Source organism: Pelmatolapia mariae, linkage group LG22 (genome assembly GCF_036321145.2).
Source record: "Pelmatolapia mariae isolate MD_Pm_ZW linkage group LG22, Pm_UMD_F_2, whole genome shotgun sequence".
Classification (NCBI taxonomy): Eukaryota; Metazoa; Chordata; class Actinopteri; order Cichliformes; family Cichlidae; genus Pelmatolapia; species Pelmatolapia mariae.
In genome coordinates this window covers 33,472,458-33,480,617 of record NC_086245.2, presented here as the reverse complement: position 1 = coordinate 33,480,617, position 8,160 = coordinate 33,472,458, and the positions used below count along the sequence as shown (strand labels likewise).

The 8,160-nt window shown below is 38.2% G+C and overlaps 1 long non-coding RNA gene across 1 annotated transcript; it reads right to left on the bottom strand.

The window, feature by feature from the left end:
- Positions 1-3,018: 3,018 nt before the first annotated feature.
- On the bottom strand, positions 3,019-6,798 carry LOC135932467 (uncharacterized). The gene is made up of 4 exons (XR_010573540.1): positions 6,387-6,798; positions 4,517-4,627; positions 3,641-3,919; positions 3,019-3,131 (listed from the first exon to the last, which is right to left on the bottom strand). It is a non-coding gene; the product is annotated as an uncharacterized LOC135932467 (long non-coding RNA).
- Between the last annotated feature and the right edge of the window lie 1,362 nt (positions 6,799-8,160).

The following is an 8,160-nucleotide window of genomic DNA, read 5'->3' as shown; positions in this document are numbered from 1 at the left end:
CTAAAATCTTGGAGAGGATTTTCAGATCTACATTCAACAAAGAGATTGGCCTGTAAGAGGCACAATCTTCAGGTAGCTTACCCTTTTTAAGTATAAGGGATATATTGGCTTCCCTTAGAGAATTGGGCAAGAGACTCTCTTTAAAGGAGTCATTGTACATGTTCAACAGCGGGCCAGCTAAAATTTCTCGGAATTCTTTATAAAACTCGGCACATAGACCGTCTGGTCCCGCTACTTTGCCAATCGTCAGCTCTTTAATGGCATTTAATACCTCCTGTTTTGATATGGGACAGTCCAGTTTGAGGTTCTGGTCTTCAGACAACTTGGGAAGGTTAAGAGGGGCAAAACATACATCCAATAGGTCTGCTGTATTTGTCTGAATTTGCGATTTATAAAGGTCTTCATAGAAATTTCTAAATATATCATTAATACTGGTGTTGTCAAAAAACTGTTTTCCATTTACATCTTTGATTGAAGTGATGTTCTGAGAGTCTGACTTCTTCTTAGTCAGGTATGCTAAGTATTTCCCAGGTTTGTCACCATGTTCATATAGCCTTTGCCTAGCAAATCTAATTTTAGTCTCTGCATCTTTTGTCAGTAGACAGTCTAATGCCGAACGTAGAGCATAAATTTCTTGGAGTTTACCCTTAGAAGGTTTTTTAAGATAATCTCCTTCTGTGTGTTTTAGCTTGGATTCCAAAACCTTCCTCTGCTCTGCTTGTCTACGCTTTTTACCTTTAGTATATGAAATAATGAGACCTCTTGAGTAGGCCTTTAGTGTCTCCCAGAGTAATGATGGGTTATCTGTGGAGGGTGTATTAATTGACAAGAACTGTCCAAGTTCCTCTGTGCACTGTAAACCCGAATGTTCAAAGTAATTAAATAGATTAAGTAGTGTATACTCAAAGTCTTTAAAAAGTTCTGTTAACTTAAATATGTCAAGTTCGTGTAATATGTTCTTCCTTTTTGAGTAAATGAAACTAATAATTTTTGATTGAATTGAACTATTTCTATATTAAGTAAGCATCACTTAAAATCATAACTTAAGCACAACGTAACACAGTTAAGTTAGGACATATAAGAATGGTAAAGTCCTGTTATTTTTGTTGTTTCAAGTAGGTAGGATTTAATAATAAACTGCTTTTATTGTATTTTAGCACATGCTAAAATACAATAAAATCTCAAAGTGTTTCACCAAATAAGTAAAATCAAATTGTCTTAAATGTATGGAAGAAATATAGTCAGAATCCAACTATTTTTAGACATTGAATTTATAACACTGAATTTTTATCCTCCAAATTTCCCTGCAAAAAATATTCACCTGCAAAAATTCACCTGCAAAAAATTCACCTGCAAAAATTCACCTGCAAAAATTCACCTGCAAAAAATTCAGCTGCAAAAATTCACCTGCAAAAAATTCACCTGCAAAAATTCACCTGCAAAAATTCAACTGCAAAAATTCACCTGCAAAAGTGATGACCTTAAATGACCCAAGCCAGAGCAATCAGCACTAGATCGAGTCGAGCGGCTCTCAGCCAATTAAATTACGCTGTTTGATCACATGACATCGTTAGCCAGCAGTGTGTCTCCTAGAAGATAGCTGTTTAGAGGTGAGGGATTAAGGCTGTATCCCAATTCAGGGGCTGTATCCCAATTCAGGGTCTGCAGCCTTAAAGTACGCAGCCTCAACGATCCTCAAGGGCCGCGTACTCAAAGACCGCTAAGGCCGGAAGTGCGAGGCTCGTGAAATGGGACGGTCTAGCCTCCGTCGCGCTGCCCAGGTTGCCTAGCAACCATAACACCAACCGCTGGAAACGTTTCATACAGCTTTGTTTGACAGAAATGAAGGAGAACATATTTTGTTCGTGTGTTTGTTTCTACACGAGCTTTGTGTGATTTAATAAGTATCTGAGGCTGAGACCACAGGACTGTAAAACATGATTGTTGGCCTTCATATCTGTACTGAACAGTCATTTAGGATTAGCTAGTAAATAACAATTAGCCAATGTTGTTCATGAGACTAAAGTCAGTGTAAATATGATATGGCCAAAATTATAGTTATTATATTAATCATAAGTTATTACAGCAGTGAGTTTGAACTCTCAAATCAAATCACTTCTATTGTCACATCACATGTGCAGGTACACTGGTACAGCACATGTGAGTGAAATTCATGTGAGTGAACTCTGTGTCTAATACTGAGCTTCAGTACAGATTCAAGTTGCAGTTATTTATATTTCCTATCACCTTAAATCTTCACTCAAAGACAAATATGTTTGACAGTGTATATGTATTATATATAAGAGACAAATGTTGTTCGTTTGATATGTTGGCATTACTAAATTTGGCTCAATGCTCACATATATGTGTAAAAAGAAAATGTACGAGCTGTGATAACTGTTTCTGATAAAATGAAGAGTAGACTGATATATTAAATATTCCTTTATTGGGTGAGAAAATCAGACCATGTCATAACTGCTTTAAGTCATACAGAATAGATATCAGAGCCTTAAACAGACTGACTTCTGCTAAATGGGTCAAACTGGGCAGAAAGTATACAAACACATAACATCCTTATAGAATATGATGTAACACTATAGATCAACTTACCTCTGAGTATATAAAGCATATAAACAATTACAGCAATATGATGCAACAAACACAGCAGTGCTACTAATCCAAAATACTCAAAGCTTCATAGAACTGAAACAAACATTTATTTTTAGCTCCATTCTGCTGCTGATACATACTTTAGGTTTCTGAATATTAAACTTGTTGCTGCCTTTCATAGTGTGTAACTTGAAGGCCCTGAGTACTTTCTCCCACACTGAAAACACTGGAATGATAACATTATTTGAACATTACCTAATAAGACTGATTCAGGACAGACAATTAGTTCTTTTAAACTTTTCTACCAGTCCTTCACAAACAGGGAACAGTCTGTCTTTACTCTCCATCTGTCAGCTGCTGCTGGCTCTTCCTCCTCCTCTTCCTCACACACTGCTGAGTTTGTCCTGGTGGATCATCAGGGGTGCAAAGCCTCACAGATGATGTGCAGCAGTGGGTCCCTCAGTCTGTCCTCACTCTGGACACTTGCAGTCGTCACACATGGAAATCAAATGTGTGATAAGCTGCAGGATTCAAACACAAGTGTAACTTATAAATACATGTTCATACTTTTATTCCACAATCAGAGAGAAAGAAACAGAGAGAGAGTGCAGGACAGACAGACAGGTGACAGTCTCAGGTGTATACACTGCTACAAAACAGCACAAGAGAAGGAGGATTTAGTGTTTGTGTTATTACGAGTGCTAAACAAGAAGAGTTCCAGATGGTCCAGTGTGACTCCTGTGATTAAAGCATCTTTCTTTCAGCTTAACGAGTGAACCGTCAGCTCGTTCAAACACACGTTAAAGTCCGTTTGGCTCGACACCACCAAACAGAGGCAGCAATATAACATAGCTAACATTAACAGTGCAGTGAATCCTGCTTGTGCCGTGATATTCAGGACTGCAAACCGAGCAGCATCACTGACTTTCAGCTTGTTGTGTTTGTGGATTTATGGCTGACTTTAATTATCCATAAAATCATCACATTCTCTGTAAGAGAATCAATGAGTACTAAAAATGTGCACCTTTACCTGTGTGTTTTCTGGAACAGGAACAGGGTAATATCTGTGACCCAACTCCCACAGCTGGTTGGGGGACTCATGGTGTTTTCTGTTCGCAGTGGATGGTTGTCCCATCCACTGCAAAATGTATTAAAATTATCCTCTAGTCGAGGAAGAAAGATGTAATGGCAGCAAAAGAGGTGTGCAGCATTTGAAATGTCAAGAAGGCCTTCTTCCTCAGGGTTGTGAAGAACATCGTAGTAAATGCATGTAACGGCCACCCAGAGGTCTCTCCACAGTCGCTCTATTCTGAAATAATATATAAAAAATATTTAAATTAGGTATGGCCTTTCTTTTGGTGTGTATGATAAATTCCCTGCTTGTTTCTAACCCTACATGAAATGTGTGCATGACAACAGTAATAATACATTATCAGGGCATGTAGGAAGGACCCAGGCATATCACTTAAAAGGTGTCAAAAGGGTTGTGATGATCAGTGGCAATACATGAGATGACAACCAGACCATTAACACAGAATGAACATTCAGGGAAGGAAGTAACAGACTGGAAAAGGTGTGTGAATAACTAAAAATAGGGCAGAGTCCTGAAGGCTCTTTGGGGTTTGTAGGACCTGTCCAATATTTTCTTCCTTGAGGGGTAAATAATGGAAATTGAAAGAAACAACAACAACAACAAAAAACAAAACAAAAAACACCTGACACATATCAGACAATATATCCTGCTGGATAGGGCACTGTTCTCTAAAGACATATTACTATAAAACTTTTTTCATAAAACTATACCCTTTAAATGTTTATGTATTTTTAAATAATGGAAATAAAGCTGCAACACCTTCCATCTTATGTCAGAAACATTTGAGGTTGACAGTATTTTATGAGAACAAACCTTTGATTGTGCACACTCATTCCTGAAATGAAACTGCCTCTTCCTGTGCCACGAACAGTAAACATCAGCCGTGCAACCTCCACATTTTCCCATCCGTGGTTGCCACGAACCCTGAAAACAAAGAAGAGTACCCCAAAACATTCGAAGCTTTAAACAAACTTAGATCTGATGATAAAGAACAACTTATGCCTTAATCAGAGTGTTTTTAAAAAATTTAAAAGAATCCTTAAAGTCTTTGATTGCTACTGCTCTAGAAGGCATAAAACATGAATTGTCTCATGAATGCACTTTCCAGCATGTGTCAGTATGAAGTTTAATTTAACACAGCTGTTAAAACATTTTTCAGGATTTACCGGGTTGATAACAATTATTTAGATTTATTGAATTTATAGGAAATTACACAAGTGCCATCTTGTATCATTATGATCTGTGTAAAGAGACAATTTTAAGAATACTTTTGCAAAAACACGTTAAAGTTGGAAGTAATTGGCCGATGTTCCACTCTTGAAGATCAGCTGTGCCCATTTGTTGCACATTGTGGGAATGGAGAAGTTGAGGCCCTTGCAGGCTCCCCACAATTTTCCCCAAACTGAGCGACCCAGCTAATTCAACACCTTTACTAAGCAGTGCTGTTATGTAATTGGATACAAGGGGTGAGATAGTAATATTTTCCCTCCTTGGTTGTAGCTCCCTGACATTACAAGGGTAATCATTTTATGATGTCGGGTTCAGTGTTACTCCAGGATTTCAAATACAATATCATCATTAATAAGAATTAGTATTATCATTTCAGAATTGTAGGTAACCACTTTTAAATGCCATAGACTACTTATTTGTTTAATTTGATGTATTCACTCTAGGAGAGCGCAGAGGGAATATCCCGTTTAACTTATGCTATCTGTTTAAGTTTAGATAGTATTTGTAAAGATATTGACCATATCCTTTTCTGAAAGTGTGGATATAATGGATGGGGTAAGGTACTGGCATGCCACAACTTTATAGTTGTTAAATTCTGGGTACAAGTATACATGCCCATCTTGTACATGTTTTTTTAATATTATTATTATTATTATTATCATCATCATCATCATCATCATCATCATCACCATCCTACCCAATTACATGTTTCTTTTAATCAGGTTATGCTGTTTTAATGACTTTACAGTATAATTTACATTGTGTTCCTTTAATTTTCCCTAATTGTATGTTATATTAATCCCATATTTCCGTTTTAATATTTCTAATGTTTGCACTGTTTTCTTCACTGCCTGGTCTGCCTCTGTCTCGCCTGTATGGATGCATTTACACCTAAATTTCCCCAACAAATGATGTTTTAATTCACCACTATTCCAGTGAAACACGAGTCTCCCATCTTCCTGCTACGGGTCTCGAGTTTTTGTTCACCAAAGCACACACCAACTTCATACTGACGGACATATCACTGCCCTATTCCCGCCTTGCCTGACCGTGTTTTGTGGCTTTGGTTGGTTCACTTCTCCTCACTCTTCCCCATTCTTGTCATTAAATCAGGCCGTTCTGCAACCATGGCAGCCATTCACTCTATGGCTTTATTCATAGTGTATTTTACCCCTTAACCCAATGCCGTTCTCGTTTCCCACATTATATTTGCAGTGTTCGTCTATCTATCAATATCTGCGGATTATGGTTTTGTACCGAGTATCCTATTTTGTAGAGCACAGCATGTAAAGGTTAGCTCGGTTAGCAGGATGCTAGCATGTAGCGCTTAGTGAGACACGCATCAGACGAGTTGAGCAAAGACCCCGTCTGTGTACCTTATACGTGACCAACGGATTTAAATAAAATTAACGTTTCAAAAGACAAACTTGAAGATAAAACATAATATACTTACCGGAGAACCGCCAGGGTTTGCCGCTGCCATCATGCCGCTCCTGAATTCAAAACTGCCTCTGCAGACAGGCAGGGGAGGCGCGGAACTTTTCTTTGAGTTAGTCAAACGTTTTCCTCAGTTCGAGTAGATGATAAAATAAAAGAAAAATGAATGGTATTTTAAGTAGGACTAGGCGTTCTGTAATGATCTCTATTTAGGAGAAAAACTTAATCACTCACCTCTAAACAGCTCTCTTTTCAGAAGACACTGCCGGCTAACATGTCATGTGATCAAACAGCGTAATTTAATTGGCTGAGAGCCGCTCGACTCGATCTAGTGCTGATTGCTCTGGCTTGGGTCATTTAAGGTCATCACTTTTGCAGGTGAATTTTTGCAGTTGAATTTTTGCAGGTGAATTTTTGCAGGTGAATTTTTTGCAGGTGAATTTTTGCAGGTGAATTTTTGCAGGTGAATTTTTTGCAGGCGAATTTTTGCAGGTGAATATTTTTTGCAGGGAAATTTGGAGGATAAAAATTCAGTGTTATAAATTCAATGTCTAAAAATAGTTGGATTCTGATGACACTATATTTCTTCCATATAAATGCATTAGTGGAAGACAAAATGTATTTATTTTAATATTCATTGTCTTATCAATGTATCCTATATATCTTTTTTCATTTTTTTCCGTAAGTGTTGAGCAGCTGCAGGAATAATTTATTCCGAGTTAATCTCTGATTCACCCTCCGAAGCGGAAGGCGGCGCTAATGAGCATTATACACTGATCGTTTACCGCTATTTGGAAAAAAATACGAAACACAGAAGAAGTAAAGGTATATGGGCGGGAAACAGCACCAAAGAGGCAACACGGACGACTGGAGAAAGTTGGACCTAACGGCAGCAATTAGCATCACTGGACTTACAGTAAGTTTTCAATGTTGATATTAGTTTATTGTTAAAATACGAATATTTAGTTGTATTTTGGGTGCGTGTCGAAAAGAATAGCAGAAATGTCAGGTCCGTGTTTTTTATGTGCTTTGCTGCTCTCCCCGAAGGAAACTTTGCGCTTGCAGAGCTAGCATTAAGTTGTTGTAATGAGGGTCGCAGGCTGTTTAAAAAGTTAGATACTACTTGTTCTAGAGGTGGTGCCCGGTCGCCTAGTATGAAACAAAGTGTTTTAATCTCTCTAAATTTTGAAACCCCCTCTCATGACTCAGAATAGTTGGGTCCAAACAAGCCCGTTGTCCCTGCAGTTACACAGCGGAGATACCTGTCTGCAGTGAGAGTGCTTTCAAGCCGTTTTCTTGTTAGAAACGCTATATTTTAAACTATATGTGCGAATAAGTGGTGCAGGTGTATTAGGCGTTTGAGCGACGGTCTCGATAGGTGTTTTTTATATATATCAGTCACTTTACGCCGTAGAATGATCGGGAAACTCATCCTTCTAATACACCTGCTCTGACGAGCCACGTTGTTCACAAGCCAGAGTTAGAGGGCCAATGAAAGAGCACGGCGCACGCATCGTCTCCTCTCACTTTGCCTAATTAGTGGAATCACTTGTCAATCAACTTCTGCCAACCAATTGGCACTCTTGGATCACTAAGGTCCTAAAAAACAAACCTGTCAATCAAAACAACCAGAATCGTTCGGAGAGAGAAGCAGTGATGAGGAGCCTGACATTTTTGACATTCACTGTGTATGCACATTAAATAATTTCAAATAACATATGTTTGGGGGAACCTCTCATCAGTAAGGCTTCAGTTTGTAGAAATGGCGTTGTTGTTGATTTAACCATGCC